Source organism: Myotis yumanensis, unplaced genomic scaffold (genome assembly GCF_028538775.1).
Source record: "Myotis yumanensis isolate MYYU_CA2020_CCGP unplaced genomic scaffold, mMyoYum1.0.hap1 SCAF_8, whole genome shotgun sequence".
Classification (NCBI taxonomy): domain Eukaryota; kingdom Metazoa; phylum Chordata; class Mammalia; order Chiroptera; family Vespertilionidae; genus Myotis; species Myotis yumanensis.
In genome coordinates, this window is record NW_027223759.1 from 83,571,854 (window position 1) to 83,599,343 (window position 27,490).

A 27,490-nucleotide genomic window follows, 5' to 3' on the forward strand; every position below is an offset into this window, starting at 1 on the left:
CACCACAACATGAGGAACTGTATTAAAGGGTCGCGGCATTAGGAAGGTTGAGAACCACCGTTATATAGGATCATTTGACTTGCAAGACAAGCGCCTATGACCCGGAGGTCACTGGGTGCAGGCCTCCAAACAGAAGACAGCCCTGAAGTTCAGTGAGACCTGGCGGTAGCGTTCCCAGGCTGCAGTGAACGCTACAGCCTCGGACTGCAGCTCTGCAGTCAGGCGTGCCCCAGCCTCTTGTGAGTGCAGATAGACCACGGCCTTGTTTACCTTCTCTCACTGGACTGAGGTGCTAGGCCTTACCTGTATTAATGTTGAGGGAATTGAGCTTTTATTTTTTTACAATTCTTCTTCAAGATGATTCGAGTACATTCCGAATTTTAAAGTCTGTGCTGTTTTAAAAGACAAGAAGAAGATGATGGCGCCTGCAGGTGGTTGTGGGCGTAGCCTCTGGAGCCCACACATCTGGCATCACCCGAGGCGGCCACTGAGATGCAGAGGCAGGGTTTGTATCCTCGTCTGGAAACCGGGATAATAATGTTCTCTATTTTAGAATTAAATTAGGCAACAAATGTAAAGCACCTAGTGAAGGCCAGGTACACAGAAAGCCCGTAGGTGCTGCCACCATTATGGGTTGGCACCTGGGGCTCAAATCTGGACTCTGCTGTTCGCTGGTTGCGTGACTTTGTCAAGTTACTTAACCTCTCTGTGCCTCAGTTTACTCATCTGGGAAGTAGGAGCAACAATGGTTTCTACATCATATAGTTATTGTGAGAATTAAATTAGTCAATAGGTGCAAAGTGCCATTTTAAACCTGGCACATAGTAGACACTATACAAATATTGTTTTTCAAATATTATCAGTGGCAAAAACCTAAGTGAAAGGATCCAAAATAACAAACTTAAAAATATACATGCACACACCCAACCTCAATGAAAAAAAGGTAGAAGACAATGAAATAAAGTCAGAAAACAAATATTAAAAACATAAAAATAGAATCGACAAATAATGAAAATAAAATAAACACATACACACAAACAATGAAATGCAAGCCTCTGGTAAGCAAAGAAGGGATGTAAGACAGAGAGAAAACAAGCCACAATGCACACGGGTCCCCAGGACAGAGGCCGGCTCGCCTGCAGCCCGAGTGCAGTCCGTGCTGGCAGAGGGCCCACTTGGGAGACAGGCAGTCTGCCTCCGTGTGGGGCTGCTCCCACCTCTCCCAGCCTGGTGTCAGCCACCTGGTGCCAGCTGGGCTGCCCTGGGCAGGAACTTGCTTTGTCATCACCTGTCTCCGTGGCTCTCTGAGGAGAGCACTCATGCTGGCACTTCCATCCCCAGAAGCTCTGACTCCATCGATCGTCCTCCCACCTTTTCCCACAGGGCCCAGAGTATCCAGCTCCTTAGTCAGCTTCCCACCAGCCCCCCCAGGGACCACCCATCAGCCCCCCACAGGGACCACGCACCCTCCCCACATAGGGGCCAACCCAGCCAACCCAGGGACCACCCGTCAGTCCCCTGGGGACCACTGTAAGACTGGGGGCCTGACTGGAGAAATGATGTTCCCCTCTCCTCATGCACTACGGTCTATGGGGTCTTCTCTACATGGAAGACCTTGGTAAATGGTTGTTAATCAATAAGCATGAATTGGTGCCTGGTACCGGTATCATATTGGGCTGGAGTGGCAGCTTGCTCTAGGGCAGTGGTTCTCAACCTTCTGGCCCTTTAAATACAGTTCCTCATGTTGTGACCCAACCATAAAATTATTTTCGTTGCTACTTCATAACTGTAATGTTGCTACTGTTATGAATCATAATGTAAATATCTGATATGCAGGATGGTCTTAGGCGACCCCTGTGAAAGGGTCGTTCGACCGCCAAAGGGGTCGCGACCCACAGGTTGAGAAACGCTGCTCTAGGGTATAGGAGAAATAATTGAGTTGTTATTGTTTTCTAAGAGTTCAAAAATGTTAAAGGGAGAAAATACCCAGATACTAGATGCTACCAAAAATAAGCCAATAGAGCAAAAAGCAGAGTGTCTGTGAAGTCTAGGTGCTTGCCCCTGGCAGCGAGTGCCATGAGCAGACAGGGGAGCGGGGAGGTGGCCCCACAGAAGAGGTGATGGACGGAGAGCCAGGTGAGAGATGTGCGGGGAAGGACCACTATTCTCAGTGCATCAAGCACTTCCTGTTGGCCACACACTCATCAGCCTTCACAGCATCCCTATGTGGAATGTGCCACTGTCGTGACCATTTCACAGATGAGGAGACAGGCACAAGGAAGAAATGGTCCCATGGTCACAGTTACCCAGCAGAAGGATGGGACTCAGGCCTGTGCTCTTGCCCCCGGGGAGTGCATTTGTTCCCAGAGCTGGTCACTCTCTGGCAGCCTCAGTGTCTTTATCCAAATGAAGGTAATGATACTGACCTCACAGGGGTGTGCGAGCCAAAATGAGATAAGGCAGATAAGGTCACTGGCTTACATAAGATGCTCAGATGTCCCTGGCCGCCCCTCCCCAGTCCTCCTAACCTACCTGGGAGTATTATTATCCACCGATGCACTTGTTTAAACCATGTGTGGCCACCATTTCTGAAACACCCACAGGATTTCTGACTCCAGGCCTTTGCCCATAAGGTTTCTTCTACCTGAAATGCCCTTCCCTTCTACTTCCAGGTTTCCAAAGCTGTGGAGCCCCCAAGTGCAGGTAGCATTCGCCCTGTGAAATCCTCTCCAATTGTAAGTTGCTTTTCTTCCCTCTGCTGTGTTGTGCGTTGTTTCCCTGGGCTGTTTCTGAGCGCCCCGGGCTCGGCTTCATGACCTAGAAAGGAGCTATGTGAGGTAAATCACACTTTGACAGAACACAAGAAGCACCTGTTAGTGGTGTCTGTTATTTGGTTATCATTGTTGCTTGACAAACTCTCATGTAGAGTTACCATTGAACCTGGTTCATTTTCCATAGATGAAGGATTAGGGCAGGGGTATTGTTACATAATGTTCTGCTATTCCTACAATGCCCAGCATGGTGCCTGGAGTGTAATAGATGCTCAGTAAATGTGGAGGGAGCAAATATTAAGCTAGAGACCACACAACACAGGAGGGTGACCCATATTAAAGCGAGTGAGGCTCTGCTCGAACTTGCTGGGCCGAGTGCTCACAGTTTGCAAAGCCTCCTCTAAGCCCGATGGGGAGCAATAAATACGTTGGGATGCTCTCTGAGCCCAGCGACCAGCAGTCTGACTGGGCCTAAGCGAAGGGCACAGTCAAGGTTTATCAGCAAAGCACAGTGATTCCAGAAGCTCCAAGGCCACCCTCAGGAAAGCTGTGAAAGGTCCCACAGCCCTACAGTGGTAGAAACCTTGCTTTGTCTTTTACTTTTATTTTTATTTTGATGTAGTCCCATTTGTTTATTTCCTCCTTAGTTTCCATTGTCCTAGGAGCTATCAGTAAAGATATTGCTATGACATATGTCTGATATTTTGCTGCCCATGGATTCTTCTAAGAGTTTTATGGTTTCTCATCTTATGTTTAAGTCTTTTATCCATTTTGAGTTTGTTTTTGTGTATGGTGTAAATTGGTGGTCTAGTTTCATTTTTTTGCATGTATCTGTCCAATTTTCCCAACACATTTATTAAAGAGACTGTCTTGATTCCATTGTATGTTCTTGCCTCCTTTGTCAAATATTAATTGAGCATAATGGCTTGGGTTGATTTCTGAAACTGCCAATCAGAAAGGAAATATGCACCCCTATGTTCATAGCAGCACAATTTACAATAGCTAAGATTTGGAAACAGGCTAGGTGCCCATCAGCAAGCAGATGAGTGGATTTAAAAACTGTGGTACATCTACACAATGGAATACTATGCTGCTGTAAAAAGAAGGAACTGTTACCATTTGCAACAGCATGGATGGACCTAGAGAGCATGATACTGAGCAAAATAAGTCAGCCAGAGAAAGATAAATATCACATGATCTCACTCGTTTGTGGAATATAATGAACAACATAAACTGATGAACTAAAATAGACCCAGAGACATAGAAGCATTCAATAGATCATCCAACCTCAGAGGGAAGGCAGGGGAGTGGGGGAGCAAGATTTCAACCAAAGGACTTGTATGCATGCATATAAGCAGAACCATGGACACAGACAGTAGCAGGGTGAGGGCATGTGTTGGGAGGGGTGAGAATGGCTGGGAGAGATCAATGGGGAAAGAGAAGACATATATAATACTTTAAACAATAAAGAATTAAAAAAATGAAATAAAACAAGTTTTGGTTACAGATTTAAAGAAAAAGACTAGGACTGAACACACCAGACTATTAGTAGAAATATTCTTAAATCCATTTATGAATTATTTTTTCTCGTTTCTTTGTCCTATTTTTCTAGATTTTTCAAAATTTCTATGACCATAAATACTTTTATCATGGAAAATCAATAAAATTGTAAATTTAAATTGTACATTATACATTAATGTAAGCATTTCCTGGAAATAAGTAATGACTCCTGGAGTTTATATTTATGACCTCTAGAACAATATGCATAAGTATCCTTCCCTTTCCTACTTTGATAATTCAGAAGATATTGCACATATTTTGCATAGATAATATTGGAGGTGTATATGTGTGAATATCTCGATATATCATTTACCTCGAGTATGGGTTATCATATATATGTTTATCCTTATCACACACACACACACACACATTGGATCGAATGCAGTTATGATGGAGGCAGAGGGACAGATGGCCAGACTGGTGGGTTATAGCATAAGATAGACCCCTAGTGTGTGCTGGCAAGTTCAAAGGTGTGTTAGACACTCAGAGAGGCAGGACATTCTATCAAAAACACATCCTCTCTTTGAAATGGACTCAGAGAAAGAAATGGGACAACAGAGATTTACTTGTGGGTTCTCTCTCTCTCTCTCTCTCTCTCAACACACACACACACACACTTCCCCTCTCCTGGCTCTTCCTCTCTGACTGATGTCGGAGTTGTCCAGCCCGGGGGCTGTTGCTACTAAGAAACACCATCCCTGAGTAGTTTGCTGTCTGGAAAGAGGCAATCGGGGCTTTGGAGAAATCTCTCTGACAATGACAAAAGCCGACACTAGTCAAAATAGGTCGTGTTTTGAGAGGAAAGATCTATTTTTAGTCCTGGTTGGGCAGGGCTGTGTTTTGAAAATAGGCATTTAAAGTTGCGTGTAATTCATTTAATGTGAAAGGAAGTTACTAATTTTGTGGAGAAATAAAGATCTTCAGAACCCATATTTTCTGACTCTACCTCAGCTTTAGCCTGGGGTGATTTCTACCTCCTTCGGTGAGAAGATAATTTTATTTTAATTCTCATGCCATAGCTGAATAACTTCCATACAAATGCCAGCTCTCAGTCTTTATGAGTAAATTATTATCCTCACTATTAGGGTGTGGTCCTGAAGAGGATGACATGCTTTAGGAGCTATAAAGCTTCTGGGATGTAATCTTCTTCCTGGGTCATTATAAACATAACAACCTTATTTTTTTAATAGCTTAAGTGAACAACATGTTGAAAGAGTAAAAATAAAATACTTAACAATGCAGACACCACTTTGATAAAGAAGGATATTTATTTTCTGTTCCATCTTAGAAAGAAAAATGACTCCCCCTCACTTTAAAATGTGAATGGATTAACTTGACTTTGAAATGCTCTTGACACTTCTTGAAATAACTGGAGCCACATGTGGTAAAATTGAATTTGGCAAGCAACACTTTCCAAGTTTTTTTTTCTTTTTCTCCTACCAAACTAGTTTGCAAGGATCCTCAACTCATTGGAAAAACACTTCTCCAAAGAGTAAGATACCCGAGTCTGAAATCCAATCCATGTCTTCCCTGAAAAAACAAAAACCACTCGTCTTTTTCAAGGCTCTTGGCCTTTGGGTTCTATGAAAGCAGAAACTATCCAGAGAGCAAAAAGGTAGTCGAAGTCATACGCTTCCTGTCTTTTATTTGCCTGATGAGCAAATTAAAGTTAAGGGGCTCAAGCAACTTGCCAGTGTCACCCATTGCTGGTGACAAAGCTGGGACTAGAACCCAGGGCTCTGGACTAGACCCTAGCCAGGGTGTAAGCGCCTCCGGTGAACCCAAAGAAAGCCACAGCCCTGCTCGCCATGCACTCAGCAGTGGGCCTGCCCCAGCCGGTCACGTGAAGATCAAGTGAGGCCAAACATGCCAAGTGTTTGAACGGTGCCCGCACAGAAAGGGTTCATTCTTCTTACTACCTGTTTAGCCAGAAGAATGCTGCTCAACAGGAGGGTGAGGCAGTGAAAGGCTTTAGCACCGACCACCACGGCGAAGATGTGGGACCCAGAGTAATTGTGGCTCATCTGTTGAAATCTGCTTGGTTTTGTAATTGTCATTGTGGCCAGCCTTTTGAAAGCAAGCATTGTAGTTAGAGAATTTGCTTTGAAAATACTTATGTTTTGCCCTGTATCTCTCAGGACAAAGGAAAAGAAACTGGGCTGAACAGGGAGGACTGGTGCCACGGTCACAATCATTGTAAGAAAGCAGTTACCTCCTGTGTTAAAACTAAGTTTAATTTACGGACTCTTTCATTTTGTCCCCTTGAGAAGCTGGATATTGGTTGCACATGCCTGGTAGCTCTCAGCATCTGGGGGAAGCTGCACCTCCAGGCGTCGCTCCTGTTACAAGGGTACAAGGACACATCTTTATTTCCTGCGGTACGTGTTATATCATTTGTTGTTTTGAAGAAGAAAAGTGCTTCATGGAAATGAGCGTGTGTTGTTTCCCGCTTCCAGACTTTTTTTTCTGAAATACACATATTATGCGAGCCCTGGGCCACTTGCTACGTTTCTGGAGAGTAGTCAGCTCTTCCTCCTCACCTGCCCCACAGCCCCATACCTAGCTCCACCCTCCTCCCTGCTCCGTGCTCTCTGTGCCACAAAGATGCCAGTGCCCAGCTCCAGGCCAGGCTGACCCTGCTGGAAGGGGCAGGAAGCTGCGGGGACTCTAAGTGGAGGGCCCTCAGTGGGCATCTGTGGAGAGGCGGAAAGGGTGGCAGAGGCCTGTGGATGTGGCTGGCCTCCGCGAATATGTGGCATGAACGTCCCTGACACGGAGGACGCTGGAGCTGACCCCCGAAAATTAGCCTGACCACTGTGCTTGGCTTGCCAGCCTAATTGACAAGAAACGCTCACTCCGTGCTCCCACAGCAGCCCTTCAGAGAGCCATCCTCACCCCCATTTCCCAGACAGACAGGGCAAGGTGAGGTACCTGGCCCCGATGTGCGAGCCAGCAAGGGGCACAGGGGTACTGAGCCTGAGTGCGGCCCCACCCCGCAGGGCTCCGGCCAACACAGCTGTCCTCTACTCACTCCTGGTGTCTTCCTTAGGAGAGAGAGAGAGGCTCTGTGGGCTCCAGCCCTGGAAAACGGGCTGTTCTAATGCCCCATACCATGTCCACATCCTCCTGTGGCTTGGCACAGAATGTGTGGGTCATCTGTTAGACAAGGGTTTATATTTGCTCTTATTTTCTTGAATTCTGCATATCAATTCTGTCTAGTATATTCCATGCATTTATGACAACCTCAAAATGGGCACATAAAGCTCTTTGGTCGAAGACACTGTTTTGTGCCGTCACTTTCCCAAAGTTTGCCTCACATGGGGGATTTAATGGGATGAAGCCATTTTCTCTTCAGATCCCTTTGACTGTATTTAGGCAAAATGAAAATAGGGAAATCTCTCCCTTCAGCCCTGATCTTGTTTTATCACCAGACTCCAAGCCTGGAGATGAGGAAAGAGGTTGGAAGGGCTGGTGATAAGGAAGAAGTAATCCCTCCTCCACCGAGAGTTTAGGTAAGTCCTGTCTGCTCCTGTCCTGGCCAGGACATCCGGGTGGGTTTGCAGGATGGTGTTCTGAGATCCTCCGGCTTTTGTCCCATGAATACACCGGACACAACTTCCCCTTTGGGTGCCTCATTCTCTCTAAGAGTCAGTTTGGGGACCACAACTTCCAAATTGTGTTTTCTGAAATCAACCATTGTCTTGGCTTTTGACTGGTTCCTTTTATCATGACCAGTTCTTTTTCTCAGTTTCTTCAGTACATTCTACTCTCAAACAATCTCCCCATGGATGGCATTTCCAGTTTAAAGGTTGCTTTTATTTTGATTTCGAGTGTTTAAAGGCCTCCACCCCTTTACTTCCCCCCGCTATGGTAAGTTGTAGTAGGGTTGGGAGATGTGAGCAAGTTAGGGAACCACGTTAGGGTCACATTTGACTATTCCAAGTGATTGCATCTAGAGGCACATTTGACCCTTTGAGAACCATGTTGGGGGGGTTTTGGTAACTGGGTGTGTGAATAGGACGCTGCCTTCCGTGTCTGCCCCGAGGTACCATGCAGCGTAGGCTCCATCCTCATGGAGTGCACCTGAGTCTCAGGTTTGATCTATTTTTCAATCCTCCCTCTCATTTTCCAGATGCAGTTCGGTTATTAGTTTTGACTTAATGAAGAACAGAGTTGGGGAACAAGCCAGGTTCTGAAGCAGGAAGGAAAGAGTCAAGGGCTCTGAAGGGGAAAAAAAAAGTGGCAGAGAATCAAATATATGCAACTAAGCACTTTTCACATTCGCATTAAACAGTTTGATACCATTTTTTAAAAGAAGGAATGAAATATTTTAGATATTCTAAGCATAATGCTTAAACCACAAATTCTGTAAAAAATGAACAGCATTGGCTATTAACAGCTGTGCGCGTCATAAACACCTTAGGCGAGACAATCAGATACTAATGCCAGCAGCACCTCGCAGCCATCCGTCTGCACAGCACTTGACTTCTGCAATTTCATAAGATAAATGCCTCTGCTGTTTTAAGATGATGAAACTACAGCTGAGACGAATCTCCGTATTTCTCACCAGTGATTTAATAAGGGCCAGCTCAGAATAAATATGGGACGGCTACTCTGAAAGCTTTGGTAGCTTCGTGCTGAAACGTGTTGGAACTTGCTTCTGTAAATTGATTGTATCCAAAATTCCACTTTGTCCACGCATGGAAGAAAGACGTTTACAAAGTCGTGGGCTTTAAACATTCTATGTAACATGCTCTGGTGTAACGAGGAATTTAAGGAAAGGTGCATCTTGGGCAATGCCAGGGGCAGGGGATCAGAAAGTGGACTAGTTTTTTGGCCTGAAATGTCTACCAAGAGAGACAGAGGGAAAGAAGGAACCTGGATCCTCATCTTAGGCATCTCATAAAAAAGGTTTATGCCCATCTGATATCACACTTGCCTTCTGGTTTATTTTTGTGTTAAACACCCATCCAGACCCTATGCAATGAGACAGGAAGATGGATATATAGATGAGTCACAGGGACAGGTAGCTAAATAAACACAGTTCAATATATTACAGGCAGTTACTTCCAAAGTATTTAAAATCCTAGCGAACAAGACTGACTGTAATTTTAGAGGATCTATTTAAAACTTATATTCATGAGTAAGTAAGAAAAGTTTTTTTTTCTCTCTCATTTTTGATGAGAGAGAGCAAGAGAATAAGAGAACAAATGAGGAAGACTGATTTATTAATATTTGTTTGGGGCCTATGTTCTTGGCAGCAGGCAGTAACTCCTTACAGAGTTACCATTCGGCTGGTGTGAGCATGTGTGTGCATGTGCATGTGCGTGCACGTGTGTGTGTGTGTGTGTGTGTGTGCGTGTGACTGTCATTGGTCTGCCTGCCCACTTTTCAGGATGACAAGAGCCTGTCAGGGGACAGCAGGGGTCCACTTCCTGGTGTTGTCAAGGGCCAGCACGCTGCCTCCTCAGAGGTTGTGGAAGCCCCGCCTTCGAACCCTGCAGCTGGGGGGCTGTGTCTGTCCACAGCCTACCCCCCTGCACTGGGCCCTCAGACTTTAATTACACCCTCCCTGGCTGAATTCACAGGTGGCTTCCCTGGGAGGAGGCGGGTACCTCTCCCCAGGCCCCGGCTGCTCATTTCCTCAGTGGATTATCAGGGCCACGATGAAACAGAAGCTTGTGCCTTCTCCATTCTTTACACAACCTGGTGTTAGAGGTTGACCTTTCACCCCTGGAGATTCGGAGGATTAAGGCCGCTTTCAAGTCCCGCTCTGGTTACTAATCCACCACTTTCACTTGCTGTTATGTAAGCACTTCCTGACTTACCCTTTAAATCCTGTAAACATAATAAAACAGAGTTTAACCTTTACCTTTGGATTTCCCACTATCTTTGACGCTATCTACTCAACTGTAGAAGGAGCCGGAACAGAAAGCTAATAAGTGATAGCCTGGCTTTTTTTCTTTTGTCCTGGGACATGTTACAAAACATTACAATATTTAATATATGCAGGTCCAATAGTTGTGGGGGAGCACCAAGAGCTTCAGACTAGGCCAGTAACATTCCCCACAAAACAATGAAGCAGATGGTATTGGGTGTTTCCTCCCCTACCCCTTTTCAAGAAATTACAGCCAATGAGGTCCGAATGATGGCTGGGAAAATGGGCTTTCGGGGCAGTTTGCAGTAATACAGGAATACGGACGGCCACCTCTCATCTCCAGCTCTGCACCCCCCTGATGCTGCCGCCCTGGAGGGCTCTGACCATTAGCCAGTCCCGGGTCCTAGACACAGAGAGCAAATCCAAAATCGTCTCAAACATCTAATGCATTCCCCCCTCCTGTGTTCTGGCCAGATGACTTTCTGGAATGTTCTTTCTCATGCGGGTAGTGTCCCACCAGAGTTCCTGAGCTGCCCACCGTTATATCACTCCTTGTAGGTGAAAGAGTCGGGATTAGATTAATTCTTGTTTGTTTTTTGTTTTTGCAACTAAGAGAATCTGTCAGACTGAGCTGGGCAGCAGCTGGTGGTGACAGGGACACAGGTGAGTGGTGTGTCCTCTGGACAGCAGGCCAGAAAGGGGCAGCTCGGGACCAGCTAGCCTGTGTCCCTGTCACTCAGCTTCAAATGGTGGCAATATCATTGACTTCTTCCTCTGGATTCCAGAAGAAAAAACTGAGCGTAGTGCTTTTGTTTCTAAGTTAATATTCATAGAGAATGTTTTGATTGTTAGAGTAAGGGATTATAAAGAAATGAATGCCCTTTATCATTAAAAACTACACTAATCTAATTAAATAATGGAAATGACTGCCCTTTTATGTGTCTAATGTGCTGTACAAATTTATCTTTAATCCACGTGGTCTGTGGGTAAAACCAACGATCTGAAATCAGCTGTACCTCAGCAACTTCAGCTCTAACTTTTTGAGCACTTCCCCTGGGCCAGTCCTGGTGCAGTGTGTAGCCATGCGTCACATTAATTCAATCCACACTGCAGTCTTGTGTAGTAGCTATTAGCAGTGTCCTCACCCATTGGGAAGTGAGAAAACTGAAATCGCAGGAGCTTAGTGCAGAACTAAGGTGTGCACCAGACCTGCCTGGCCTCCCTGATGGGCACCCAGCTTGCCTCGCACTAAGTGCTCTGGTGAGAGGTACAGCGCCCGCGCCTCCTTACAGCCCTTCTCCCTGTAGCCCTGTCAGTCCCCACAGCCTCCCAAGCAAGTGACAGAGTTGTACCCATTTGAGAGTTGAGATAATGAGGAGCCATAAAAATAAAATATGATTTTATTTAGTGTGCGGATATTTGGGAACATTCCCTGGAGAAAATGTGAGATGGCCTGGGTGAGCAGGAATCAAAGGGTTGTTGGCCTAAGCACATGAGGAACCACTGGCTTCTGTGAGGTTTGCTCAGCTTCCCCACTTCTCTCGGCCCCTGGAGACATCCTGAAGGCAGGGCACTTTGCTCTTCTCTCCACTAGGAAAGTCCTTGCCGGTGTTCTCCGGGCAGAGGCTTTGGGAGCTGGAGGCTGCGGAATCACTGCCAGGACAGCCTGCTGCTCGCTCCATGCCCTTACAGCATCCCTTCCACTGCTGGGAAGGAAACGACACTGCTTTGATGCTTCTGGATGAGAAACACATAATTTGTGTCTTGCAGTAAATGCTTCTTCAGTGAGTCTCTGCTGGTGTAATGTCCTGTTTGCCATAAGCACGTCCTTTCTTGCAGGTAGATGTGTCACTGCTCTGCTCTCATGCAAAGCCCTCACACATGGGGATAGACATTCCCAAAAGGACATGTTCATGGGTCCACCCGACTTGCCTGGCATAGGAGCTGAGGGAGGAAGGGCCCCTCCAGCCCCAGCAAACCTTACTCGGTATTCGCTACATGTTCCTGCGGGGACAAGAGGCCAGAGAGAAGATCCATGGAAGCAAGAATGGGGATGATCCAGTAGGATGAATCCACAGCTGGCTCACCTAGGAGACTCAGGCTTCACAGCTGTGCAGTCACTCAGGCATGCACACCTGTCCACACTCCCTCACACACCAGCCCCTTTGGTTTTTTCTCTCCTGACAAAGTTCCCTAAGTCCAGTCTTTTCTGATCCTGCCAGAGAGAAAGGGGAGAATCCAAGGGAATCTCTTCATCTCTGAAATGGGAAAAGCTATACCTGCTGTGCCTGGGTCTCAGAGTTTTTCTGAAGGTCACATGATGATAGGTCTGATAGAACTTTTAAACTGAAGCCCAAATAGAAAAACTCTGAGAGAGTAAGTTCCATGAAGACAGGGACTTTGTTTTGTAATATCTTAGGCCCTAAAAAGAACCTGGTATCAAGTTGGTGTTCAATTAATATTTGATAAATAAATGAACCAATAATTGCATACTACCAGTAGTAATGTTAATATAACATCACAAAGTCAGGGAGCACCGTTACAACTTTGAGTATTCTAGCAACGGGAAACTCTATAAAGAAGATTACCAAATAACAAAGCCTTTTGTTTTTTGGAAACCAACATTCCTTTAAAGGATATTAGGTAGCATTTCAATATTTGACAAGATATGAGAAGAGAGAGAGAAAATGGCGGAGGCTTAGACAGACGTGTTGGTGCTTTGTCCCGGACCAGATAGGGGCGAGCAGCTGAAACGGGTAACAATCGGCCCGATCAAGCTGGGGAGGTTCAGCTGAGAGACAGTCTGCAGCCAGGAAAGACAGAAAACTCCTAAAAAATGCGGATGGTTAGAGATTGAGGCTGAAACCTCCCCCTGGGCGCCAGCGCAGCGGCGAGACCGCGCCATCTCAGGCAGCGTTCACCGGCATCCAGAGATCGGCTACTGACCCGGAGGCAACGATTCGCAAACAGCGCGACTGCAAGAGCCAAGGGGAGACCTGCACCCCTCCACGGAAAGGTTAGACTTACCTCAAAGGTGCGGTTCGCAGTTCAGGTTGGAGCGAGGAACGCGCGCACAGGCGCAGGGGGAAATCTGCGTCCGCCAAAATCCGCGCTCTCCAAAATCCGTGCCTATAGAGGCCAGCGTGTCTCGCAAGGGGGGAGGGCTCCCGCAGGGCTGCTGCCAGAAGGTAACACTATAAATGAGCCCATAGTTGGACTGGATGCATGAGGGCTGCCTCAGAGTTTCCCTGATAACCGGCTACTTGTTGATGCCAGGGGCTTGAGCGCGCGCAGACACTCCGCGCGGTTCTGGAGGGTGGAACCCTGCGAGTTCGAACAGCTTCCCAGGCTCTAGTTTGCACACTTCCTCTTACTTCTGTGAGTTTGATTGTTGAGCCCAGTGCATGTGAGTGCCCAGTTGGGGTCACTAGCAGAGCTTGTAGGGGAAGATTGTTTTTGGGGAGCCTGGGAAACAGAGCTGGGAGTGGCGCCGAGGGAACCACCTCTGGGCGGAGCTGGTTCAGGTACAATAGAGAACTGGTCGGAGAGAAATTATAACCTCGGAGGTCAACCCAGACACACTGCCACCCAGAGGCAGAGCCACGAACTGACTCCTCTGTAAATACAGATAAGGCAATAAGGACTGTGGCTTGCAACAAGGAGGAGCAGTGTATCAGAGAGAAAGTCAACATTCTCCTGAATTCCGGGCGTGCCAATAAGAAGAGTAGAAGATCTGAAGCACCTGCATTAATGCACATTTTTATTTTTATTTTTTTAAATTACTTTTTCTCCTTTTAACTAAGAAAACATTTTTCTTTTTTTTTTTTTTTCTTTTCTTTTTTTTTTTTTTTTTTTTTTTTTTTCATTTTTCTGTTTCTCCATCACCCGATTTTGCCCTTTCAGCTACTACATTTTTATTTTTAACTAGTATTATTACCGCCACCATTTTACCAGTTTTTAAAGTGTCATCTTATCTTGTCTTTATTTTATTTTGGGACTAATGTTCTCCATTCTATTTTCATCGTTCCTTTAGCAACATTTTTCTCTACCTCAATTTGCCTCTGTGCTAAACAATCTTCCCCACTTTTTCCCTTTTGCTGTCCTGTTTCTCTTACCCTACTCCAGCTTTAGATCTTCCCTATTCTTTTTACCCTCTGTCAAAATTTAACCCTGCTTAAATATCCTACGTCCAATCCCCTGTTCTAAATCCTTACACACCTTTCCCTTATCTTCCTTCACTATCCATTTTTTTTTCCTCTCTCTCTTCTTCTTCTTTTCTCTCTCTATTGTTTTATCGTTGTTTGTCTGATTGACGAGTATATTGTTTTTCTTTTTTTTTCTTTTTTCTTCTTCTTTTTTTGATTGTTTGTAAGGTTAGACTGCTTATTCTTTTTATTTTCCTGCCCCTCCCTCTCCCCGCCCCCCCCCCCCCCCCCGGTTATTTCTGCGCTTCTCTGTCCCCTTGCGTAGCTTGATAATATTGGTTGTTTATAGTTTGTATTCATCTCCAGGAATCTGTTGCTGCAATTTGTTGGTATTAGTGGCGGTCCTACAGGAGTTTCCTCCTCACATAAATAGTCTCTCCCCCTTTTACACTTCACTCTCTTTTCTCTCTTCTTTTTTTTTTTTTTTTCTTTTTTTTTCCTCCTCGTTTTCCCCTCCCTTTTCCAATCTCATTTTTGCACTCCTTTTTTTCTTTCTTGCTTTTTTCTCTTCTACCTTTTTCTCTTCTTTCCCCCTTACCTCCCAACTCTCTTAGCTCGGGTGGCCACCTTTATTTGGGGTTAGTAATATCGTAAATACAATAGTGTTCAGTGCCCGGTACGTTGTGCCTTGTTGTGTTGTATTTTGTGCCTCTAAATCAACGCAACAGATTCAAGCAACAGCGGCCTCCTGATCACCACACGCTCTGCCTGGGGAACAGTTGCTGAGTCTGAAGCCACCCTCCACCAGCCAGAAGAGCCACCACAACTGTGAACAGCACCCATCAGAGGCTCTGCTATCAACAGAGGAGCCGCTGCTACCACAACCGCCCAAGGAGCAACCACAGACCGAGGAGCCACTGCCACCCAGGGAGCAGCCACTGCCACCCAGGGTCCAGCCACTGAACGATTCAACAACAAGTAATGTCAGTGAGATCAAACATGGGTAGACAAAGAAACCCCCAAAGGAAAGAAAAGGAGGACTCGCCAGAAAAGCAGCTAAGTGAGACAGAGATATGCAACATGACGGAAAAAGAATTCAGAATAAGGTTCCTAGAGTACATGCACCGGATGTTCAAGAAGCAAGAAGAAACAGATGAAAAACTCAACTACGTATGCAAGAAGCTAGAAGAAACAGATGAAAAAATCAACAACTTAAGTAAGTCCCAAGAAGAAATGAAGAGCGACATAGCTGCAATAAAAAACACCATTGAAAGTATCAACAGTAGACTGGGAGAAGCGGAGGACCGAATCAGTGAATTAGAAGACAAGGAAGCAAAACACACTCAAACTGTACTGCAAATGGAGAAAAAAATTAAAAGACAGGAGGAGAGCCTAAGGGAACTTTGGGACAACATGAAACGAAGCAACATACGAATAATAGGGGTGCCAGAACAACAGAAAGATGAACATGGATTAGAAAACCTATTCGAAGAAATAATATCAGAAAACTTCCCTGAGGTGGGGAAGAAAAAAGTCACTCAAGCCCAGAGAGTCCCAAACAAGGTGAACCCGAAAAGACCCACACCAAGACACATCATAATTACCATGGCAAATGTTCAGGATAAAGAGAGAATCTTACAGGCTGCAAGAGAGAGGCGGAAAGTAACATACAAGGGATCTCCCATTCGATTATCAAATGATTTCTCAACAGAAACACATCAGGCCAGAAAAGAATGGACGGAAATCTACAAAGTGATGCAAAGCAAAGGACTGAATCCAAGAATACTCTATCCAGCAAGGCTATCATTCAAAATTGAAGGGGAAATAAGAAGCTTCACAGACAAAAAAGGGCTAAGGGAGTTTATCACCACCAAGCCAGCCATGCAAGAAATGCTAAAGGGACTGGTGTAAAAGAAGAAATATCAAGCTCAGAAAGAAATCAGCCACACACACACACACAAAAAGAAATGGCTACAAACAAGTACCTTTCAATAATAACTTTAAATGTAAATGGACTAAATGCTCCAAATAAAAGACATCGAGTGGCTGAATGGATAAAAAAACATGACCCATACATCTGCTGTCTACAAGAGACCCACCTCATTGGAAAGGACTCACACAGACTGAAAGTGAAGGGATGGAAAAATATCTTTCACGCAAATGGAAAGGAAAAGAAAGCTGGGGTAGCAATACTTATATCTGACAAAATACATCTCAAAGTGAAGGCCATAACCAGAGATAAGGAAGGCCACTTCATAATACTAAAGGGATCAATACAACAAGAAGATATAACCCTGGTAAACATATATGCACCCAATGCAGGAGCACCCACATACATAAGAAAACTTCTGGAAGATATCAGGGGAGATATCGACAATAACACAATCATAGTAGGGGACTTTAATACACCACTGACATCACTGGATAAATCCGCTAGACAAACAATCAGCAAAGAAACAGCAATCCTAAATGACTCACTAGATCAGATGGACTTAATTGACATCTTCAGAACTCTACACCCCACAGCTGCGGAATATACATTCCTCTCAGGTGCTCATGGGACATATTCAAAAATAGACCACATATTGGGTCACAAGCAAAGTCTCCACAAATTCAAGAAGATTGAGATCATAAAAAGCATCTTCTCAGACCACGATGGCATAATGTTAGAAATAAACTACAATAAAAACAACCCAAAATACTCAAACACTTGGAAGCTGAATAGCATGTTATTAAATATTGATTGGGTTACCGATGACATCAAAGAAGAAATTAAAAACATCCTGGACACTAATGACAATGAAAACACAACAATCCAAAACCTCTGGGACACAATGAAAGCAGTCCTGAGAGGGAAGTTTATAGCTCTACAGGCCTATCTCAAAAAACAAGAAAAAATGGTAGTTAATCATCTAACTCTACAACTCAAAGAATTAGAAAGAGAGCAACAAGAAAACCCCAGAGTGAGCAGAAGGAAGGAGATAATAAAGATTAGAGCAGAAATCAATGACATAGAGACCAAAAAAACAATACAGAAAATCAATGAAACCAAGAGCTGGTTCTTTGAAAGGATAAACAAGATTGACAAACCCCTCGCCAGGCTCACCAAGAAGCAAAGAGAAAGGTCCCAAATAAACCAAATCAGAAATGATAGAGGCGAAATAACAACAGACCCCACAGAAATACAAATGATTGTTAAACAATACTACGGGCAACTCTACTCCAACAAACTAGACAACCTGGAGGAAATGGACAAATTCCTAGAAAAATACAACATTCCAAAACTCAATCAGGAAGAATCTAAAAACCTCAATAGGCCAATAACTATGGAAGAAATTGAAGCAGTCATCAGAAAGCTCCCAGCAAACAAAAGCCCAGGGCCAGACGGCTTCACAGGGGAGTTCTACCAAACATTCAAGGAAGAACTAAAACCTACCCTCCTCAGACTACTACAAAAAATTCAAGAGGAAGGAACACTTCCAAGCTCATTCTATGAAGCCAGCATCACCCTAATACCAAAACCAGGTAAAGACATCACAATGAAAGAGAATTACAGGCCAATATCCCTCATGAACATAGATGCCAAAATCCTCAACAAAATCTTAGCAAATCGGATCCAGCAGTACATCAGAAGGATCATACACCATGACCAAGTAGGATTTATCCCAGAGATGCAAGGATGGTACAACATCCGTAAATCAATAAATGTGATACATCACATAAACAAAATGAAAGAAAAAAACCACATGGTCATATCAATTGATGCAGAAAAAGCATTCGACAAAATCCAACACCCATTTTTGATAAAAACTCTCAGAAAGGTGGGAATAGAAGGATCATACCTCAACATAATAAAAGCCATATATGACAAGCCCACAGCCAACATCATACTCAATGGACAAAAACTAACACCATTTCCCCTAAGAACAGGAACAAGACAGGGATGCCCACTCTCACCACTCCTGTTCAACATAGTACTGGAAGTATTAGCCATTGCAATTAGGCAAGAAGAAGAAATAAAAGGCATCCAAATTGGAAAAGAGGAAGTAAAACTGTCCTTATTTGCAGATGACATGATATTATACATACAAAACCCTAGAGACTCCATCAAAAAGCTACTAGACTTAATACATGAATTTGGCAATGTAGCAGGATACAAAATTAACCCCAAGAAATCTGAGGCATTTCTATACACCAATAGTGAACTTTCAGAAAGAGAGATTAGAAAAACAATCCCATTTACCATCGCACCAAAAAAATTAAGATACCTAGGAATAAACTTAACTAAAGAGGTTAAAGACCTCTACTCAGAAAACTACAGGACGTTGAAAAAAGAGATAGAGGAAGACATAAACAGATGGAAGAACATACCATGTTCTTGGATTGGTAGAATCAACATCATTAAAATGTCCATACTACCCAAAGCAATCTATACATTCAACGCACTTCCCATTAAAATACCAATGGCCTTCTTCAAAGATCTAGAACGAACTCTCCAAAAATTCATCTGGAATAAAAAAAGACCCCGAATAGCTGCAGCGATCCTGAGAAAAAACAAAGTAGGTGGGATCTCAATGCCAGATATCAAACTGTATTACAAAGCCACTGTTCTCAAAACTGCCTGGTACTGGCACAAGAACAGACATATAGACCAGTGGAATAGAATAGAGAGTCCAGAAATTAGCCCGAACCAATATGCTCAATTAATTTTTGACAAAGGAGGCATGAACATACAATGGAGCCAAGATAGTCTCTTCAATAAATGGTGTTGGGAAAATTGGATAGATATATGCAAGAAAATGAAACTAGACCACCAACTTACACCATACACAAGAATAAACTCAAAATGGATAAAGGACTTAAATGTACGACAGGAAACCATAAAAATTCTAGAAGAATACAAAGGCAACAAAATCTCAGACTTATGCCAAAACAATTTCTTCACTGATACAGCTCCTAGGGCAGTTGAAACTAAAGAGAAACTGAACAAATGGGACTACATCAAAATAAAAAGCTTCTGCACAGCAAAAGAAACCATCAACAAAACAACAAGAAAACCCACCTCTTGGGAAAACATATTTGCCAACGTCATATCTGATAAGGGCTTAATCTCCAAAATTTATAGGGAACTCATACAACTTAACAAAAAGAAGATAAACAATCCAATCAAAAAATGGGCAAAGGATCTAAATAGACACCTTTCAAAAGAGGACATTCAGAAAGCCAAGAGGCATATGAAAACATGCTCAAAGTCACTAATCATCCGAGAGATGCAAATCAAAACAACAATGAGGTACCATCTCACACCTGTCAGAATGGCCATCATCAACAAATCAACAAACGACAAGTGCTGGAGAGGATGTGGAGAAAAAGGAACACTTGTGCACTGCTGGTGGGAATGCAGACTGGTGCAGCCACTATGGAAGGCAGTATGGAGGTTCCTCAAAAAATTGGAAATGGAACTCCCATTTGACCCTGTGATCCCACTACTAGGAATATATCCCAAGAAACCAGAAACACCTATCAGAAAGGATATATGTAACCAGATGTTCATAGCAGCACAATTCACCATAGCTAAGATCTGGAAACAGCCTAAGTGCCCATCAGTAGATGAATGGATTAGAAAACTGTGGTACATCTACACGATGGAATACTATGCTGCTGTTAAAAAGAAGGAACTCCTACCATTTGCAACATCATGGATGGAACTGGAGAGCATAATGCTAAGTGAAACAAGCCAGTCAATGAAGGAAAAATACCACATGATCTCACTCATTCATGGATAATAAAGACCATTACAAACTTTTGAACAATAATAGATACAGAGGCAGAGCTGCCTCAAACTGATTGTCAAACTGCAGTGGGAAGGCCAGAGAGAGTTGGGGGGCAGGAGGGAGGGGAGTAAGAGATCAACCGAAGGACTTGTATGCATGCATATAAGCATAACTAATGGACATAAGACACTGGGGGGTAAGGGAAGGTAGGGGTTTGTCAAGGGCGGGGGGCGGGGGGGGGAAAAAAGGACACTTATGTAATACCCTTTGTAATACTTTAAGCGAAAAATAAAAAAAAAATAAAAAATAAAAATAAAAAAAAAAAGATATGAGAAGATTCTTGTAGTTATAATAGCAGCAGCCATAGTAATTATAATAAAATATATTTAACTCAAACCAATTTGCTATAGAACCAATAATCTAAAATGTAGCTGAGGACCCAAGAGAAAACAAAGAGTGGCCAGCATAGATTCCCTGGTGCCCACACATCAGAACCCAGTTGTTGGGGGACCTATTCACTCTTACTTTGTATTTAGTGATAGCATGCACAGCAATTTATCTTCCCAAACCAGAGAGAGAGTTCAGAGGTGGAGAAGGCAGACAGCTACTGAAAATAAAAAGGCATACACGCTAAATATCTAATTTAGGGTTATCTGATGTGGAGATAAACTTCCTCACAAATTCTTATAGTTCTTAAGTGTTCACTTTTAAAGTTTTAAACAACTTGAAATTATTTTTATTATGTTGTATTTAATGTAACTATACATCAGCAAATATTTATTGAGGGCCTTCTATGTACCAGGTACAGAGGTTAGAAAAGTGACCGAAATAGTAAAATGTTCTTTCCTTGTGAAGTTTAGATCCTTGAAGAGGGCGCCACAGAGGGACTAACGTACTATGACATGGCAGGTCCATTGCAGCAGCTTCCCCCCAGTGTTGGAACAGTTGGGCATCAGTGGCTTGGAGTTAAAGTCCATTTCTGTGAAGATACACATCCTACAGTAGAGTCATCTCTACATCTAAAGAAGCTGGCATGGGGAGAGGTGGGACTGAAGTGATAGGATGGAGGCCATGGCAGGCTGTTGTTGGTTGTCTGCTCATTAATTCGAAAAGCGGGCAAACTGCTACCATGATTCTAATTCACTATCTTTTCTGTATCTCGAACCCACACAGTTGGTTTTATATAATATATACCTATGTGAGGTGCCTCCACATCACCATGGTGTATAATTATTGAGTAAAGCTGTAAGGCATTATAGACACAAAGGTTCGGGTCAGAAAGACCTGGTTCATTTCTCCTATGGGTAGTTCACCTTAAACTTCTGTAAGCCTTTATTTACTCAGCCATGGAGTTGATAAGATGATATTCACTTTGTAGGGATCTTGTGCAGGTCTGACATATGTAAAGCCCTTAGCCCATTTGTGGTGTAGATAGATGCTTAGTGAACAGAAATATCTGTATTATTATGGCAACTTGAAATTCAGTGCTACCAAGAAAAGCTTAAATAATGTTCTGAATCTGTTTTTTAAAGAAAAGGATGCATATTTCTAACCAAAGGGACTTTTGATGCCACATAGAACGATGAGTAATATAGTAGGGTGACAAAGGACACGGACCTTGGAGTCAGACAAAGCCATGTCCAAATGCAGGTCCTTCATTCCCAGCTGTGAGCCACTGGACATGTGCTAAACATGGTGGGGGTCTCATTTCTTTACCTATGAAAGAATGGGCTGATTGTGAGGATTAAATTAAGTGGCATTATTTAAATAAGGTGTTTAGTAGATAATAGTAATTTAGTCATTATAGCTACTTATTCTTTTTACCTAAAAATTTCAATTATGTTGAGTGTCCAATCTCAACATTACCACAAAAATACATTAATAATCAGAATTATAGCAATAATGAATAATCATGTCAGTTACCATCTAGGAGATGTTCATAAAAGAATCTTAACCCCCCAAAATCAACCTTCAGTGTTAAGATAATATTTTTTTCTGGAAATTTTGTGTCAAGTATTTCTAGCAGCAGATGCCTTTGCTAAATTTCATGCCATAAATAACCATAACCACTTAGAATTGTAGCTACATGGCTTCCTTGTAGCTCACACTTATCAATCAGCAGGGGTTGCTAAGGTCAAACAGTTCCCAAATAAAATGACAATGAAGAAAAGAACCAGGGTAGATGTGTTTTATGGCATAAGACTCTTTTCAAATTGAAGTGTGAAAAGAATCAATTCAGCCAGGTGCCTAACTGTCCCAAGAGTCCAGGTAGAGCAATTACTGAAATAACAAAAATGGATGTAAAAGAGAAAATGTAAAAAAGAGCCGTCCTACCAAGGTAATTCTGGAAAGGCAGTTTTGCACCTTGTAAACCTTCTGTTTCCATAGCTACCCCACAAACAATGGCTTCTGAGTCATGGAAAAACTGCATGAAAACATTTAGTGTGAAGGTGACTTTTCTAGAAGGAAATAATACTGACTGGGGTTTTGAGTTTCTAGATCATTCTCTTTGTGTAAAATCCATTTTATATTTTGTGGACAAGAAATGGCCCTCTTTCAAATCCACCTTGTCTCCTGTATATTAAGGGAGTTGGATTAGTGTGTGCTCTTTTTAAGAGGACCCCTTGATTCAGTGTGTAAAACAGATAGACAGAAGTTACATTAGTTGGTGCAGGATCCCATTCACGTGCTGCCCTCTCCTGCACCTGGGATCCTAAGGAAACTCAGAGGACTTAATAGAGACCATCAAAAAATGACTTACTCTCCGCACCCAGGTCTAATAGTCTACAGTTATTTTACTCTTACACTCAAGAACAATCTTCCCTCGTGAGAAATTTCCCATGTTTGAAGACACACTTAGAAGGTCAGGAATACTAGAGAGTATTTTGAAGTTTATAATAAGGGAAAGCCAGCTCCCAAAAATGCTAATGATGGCAGAATAAATGCCATTTCTGATACAGAGAGCACATCATAACCATATGGCTCTTGGGAAATCCTAAACAGTGATGGTTAGTCCAGGGTTGGTGCCATAATCAATGTCCATCTATAATGCTTGCCTTTCTGGCTCATATAATGCCTAGGGGTAAGAAATCCCCAGCTCTGTCCTCTTCAGGGTCAGAACCCCAACTCATTAATCTTGAAATACTCAGTGAATAATAGAAGAGTCAGGTTGGGGAGAACCCTGAGAATTCAACAGGCACATCCCCCTCTGTGTCATTGTCTTACATTTCCAGGGAAGAGCTTCTGTGACCCCCTCAGTCACTATTATGGGGTTTTGCCACCTCTATGACTTAGAAGCCCTTTCTTGATAGCTAACATAAACCTTTCGTGTGATAATCAGTACCCACTTTTTATCTCTACAAAGCAATGAAGAATTGCTGATGACTATTCTCAACACCTTTGAGCTTTCTGAAGTCCCATATCTTCAGTTTATTTCTTCCTTGGTGTGGAAATTGCAAATGACTTCAGCTACAGACATTGTGAATTAATTTCCTATGCTTGCCCCTAGGGTCCTGGGAGGAAATGGGTGCACCTGCCCCAAATCAAATGAATAATTCATATCGCATCTGGGTCTAAAAGGTGATAGGCAGCATAGAAATGCAAAAACAGCTGGAAGCGAGATTAGGGATGTCCCCCAAGAACGCCGAGTCAGAAAGGCAAACTTGTTTAGGTGAATACCTAGTGCTCATTCTTCTGCTCCTTGTCAGCTTGGGCTTCTGTCATGGGTATTCAACAGACAGCTTTGGCCAGAATCTCAGGGACAAGAAAGTCCAAAGAAGACAAGACTCAGGGAATGGCTACCTTCTCCACATCAGAGGTAGATCACCCAGCTCTAGAGCCTGAGGCACATGCCTATGGGTACGAAAACGTCCACAGACAAGTGTGTCTTCCTTCAAGGGAAGCTGGTGGTGTTGTTTGTGCAGCCATATACAGAAAGGGACCCCAACCTGCCACTTGACAGTTGTGTCACTGTGGGAGGTTGTTTTGATGTCCAATATGTACTTTATTCTATATGCTCTTCTTTAATGTGAAATCCACATTGACCTTTGAGAAGTGGGTCTATGTTTTCCTCCCTTAAACCTGGATGCACAGTTGCAATTGCATCAGTGAATAGAATGTAGTAGATGTGGTGCCACGTGGCCTCTGAGGGAAAGTGATAAAAGGCACAGCTCCTACCTGGGCCTTTCTCTCTGGACACTTGCTCTTGAAATCCAGTTACCATATTGTAAGGGAGCCAAGGCCACATGGAGAAGCTACACATAAATGTGGTGACCAGTAGCCCCAGCGGCAGGATCCACCTCCAGACATGTGAGCGAGCTGGCCTGCAGGTGAATCTGGTCCCCAAAGTGAATCTTGCAGCTTGAGGCCCCGGATGATGCAGAGTGGGAGAAGCCATTTCTGCCATGCCCCAAAGAGCTCTGGTCCACAGGGACTGTGAGAGATAAAAGTGATTATTGTGTTTCAATGCACTATGCTTTGGGGTAATCTGTTGCACAGCAATTGATAACTAATCCAGTCATGTCAGGCAGATTATTTGGCCCTTTTTGTCACAGTTTCCTAATTCTCTACAGTCTGCTCTTAAGGATTTTTATGTAAAATAAATCAGATAACAGGTTTAAAGGGCGTTTTCAGAGTATGTAGTGTGTGAAAGGAAGCTAATGTAACATTATGGGGGCCTGAGACAAGTCAGGGACATGCTCTGGAGGCTGCTCTCCCTTGGGCAATATGGCATGTCACCTGGAACCGTTTACACTTACAGCTGCCCCTTGCACATAGCACCTGTTATCCTGGGCACCCTTGTTTTCTTATTGTCCGCCCTGCTCAGGTCTCCACCCCTGAGGTAGATGGTGAGCTCCTTGTGAACTGAGTCTCAACACTCTGAGCACCTGGGAGATATGCAGCAAGTACCAGCAGGCTTGTTTGTTTTTTAACTCCAGGATGTTGCCAATCCAATAGAATAGTGTGTGTTGGAGGAGCAGGAGAGGGCAGAGAGGGAGAGGTGGGGTTCCCTTCCTCCCTTCTATGTCTGATGATTCTCTCTTATCTTTCCAGACCCACTTGTGGGTCCCATCTCTTTGAAACCGCTGCCAATCTCTTCCTCATTTACTGTATGGCTTCTAGGTTAACCTGTGTTGCCTTCGACTCACACCATCACGTTGTTGCCATTACCCACTGCTCCCTACTAGACAAGAAGGTGTGTCTTATATTCATATCACCAATACTTTGCCCATTCCTTGGCACAGAGCAGATGCTCAAACAATGTGGGGAGTGAATAACATATCAATGAATGAATGAACAAATGAATGTATGAAGCCAGATCTGGTTCTTTTGCCACTGGCTGGCACAGTGAACTTGGGTAAATCTATTTATTTTTCTCAGGACCATTTTACTTATTTTCAAATGTGGAAAGTGTTAACACCTCTACTAAGAGCCAAATGAGATCATGTATATAAAAGCACTAGAAAACTGTAAAATGCTGTTTAAATACAAGGATCATTATTTGTTCACTGTGCATAGAAGAGAAGAAAGGTTGGAAGGAAAGGGATGGGCAGATGGAGGTGGGAAAGCAAGAAAGAGAATGCATCATCAACCACATCAAAAACAATAACAATAATAATAGCAGCTCACACTTAGCACTATGATGAACCAGGCACTGTATTAAATATATAAACGCTTTGTCACCACTATGCAGCAGAGGAAATGGAGGCACATAGTGGCTGCGTAGCTTTGCCAAAGCTGCAGGGCTGTTAAGACAGAGCTGAGATTGAACCCAGACCAGCTGGTCTTAGAGTCTATGCTTTTGAGCACAATAAGCTGTCTCCTAAAATTCATCCACAAGTAGGAGGCCTCTGAGATCTCCACCCCACCTGCAGGAGGATCAGATACCTCCAAACCTTTAGCCTCGGATCAAATGTATCAGCAAACATGTCTTGAGGAAGCTCTAAGACAGGCTAGAAAGGATTTATGGGAAACATCTTTCTTGCTGGACATCCACTGGGCTGGGATGCCCTCAGTAGAGCTTTGACTTCTTTGGACTGCCCTTCTGAAGACCCGATAAATGTCCCCAGGTGTGGTGGAACAACTCACTGATGATTTAGCGAAAATTAGTTCTCAGACTGTCCAGCTTCATCTCTCTGTGCCCACCCCTCCACCTTCTCAAGTTCCCTGGCCTTCACTCCTTTATCATCTTTGCTCCCTATATCTTTGTCAGTGACACATTTTCCTGATATTTGCCATTAAAGTTTCCCCCTATGGAAGATGTAGCTCAAGAAATAACTTCTGCCGAAACCGGTTTGGCTCAGTGGATAGAGCATCGGCCTGCGGACTGAAAGGTCCCAGGTTCGATTCCAGTCAAGGGCATGTACCTGGGTTGCGGGCACATCCTCAGTGGGAGATGTGCAGGAGGCAGCTGATCGATGTTTCTCTCTCATTGATGTTTCTATCTCTCCATCTCTCTCCCTTCCTCTCTGTAAAAAATCAATAAAATATATTTAAAAAAAAAAGAAATAACTTCTCTAAGAAGTTTTCTCATGTTTTACAATAGGAGCTTAATTCCTTTCACATAAGGTTGTCTGAAGAAATACATTTCTTAGTAAATAGTAAATTACACCTTGAACTGAAAGACTTATCCTTCCTTAGAAATAGATTACAAATAAGTAAAAAAAACAAACAAACAAAAAAAAAACAACGTAGAGTTGCCATAGTGGAAAGAGTTCAGGATGGGAAGTTCTGGGATTTAATGCTGATTTGGCCAAGGTACCTCCCACCTGTAACTAGAGGTTGCAGCTAAATGACCCGAAGGACTTGTCTGAACTCTGCGTCTAGCCAGTGGTCGGCAAACTGCGGCCCTTTGAGTGTGGCTCTTCCACAAAATACCATGTGCGGGTGTGCACGTACAGTGTGATTGAAACTTCGTGGCCACACTCAAGGGGCCAAAGAGCTGCATGTGGCTCGTGAGCCACAGTTTGCCGACCACTGGTCTAGACCATCGGGAGAAGGCATGTGGCATATGGAACTGGAAGCCCTGGTTCGCTTGGGGAAGGAGTGCTAAAGAAGCTGCCTTGCTTTCTAATTCTGCGTCAGCGGGGCTGGGTAGATGGTGGTTTAACCCAGAATAATCACTCAATGGGCTGAGGACCCTTCAGCACCATTGTGGGGCTCAGTGCCCTCTGCTTCAGCATGGTTTGTGTTTGCTGTGGCAATCTTTTTATTCCCCTAAGCTCCCTACCAACCCCAGCTTCTGTGGCTCTCAGGCAATGCCTGAAAGGTCCACAAGGCCCAGGTTCCAGGGCCACCAGCAAGCATGCCCACCATCTGGGGTGCAAAGGTGAGGAAACGGAGCAGGGAAAACCATCTTCCATG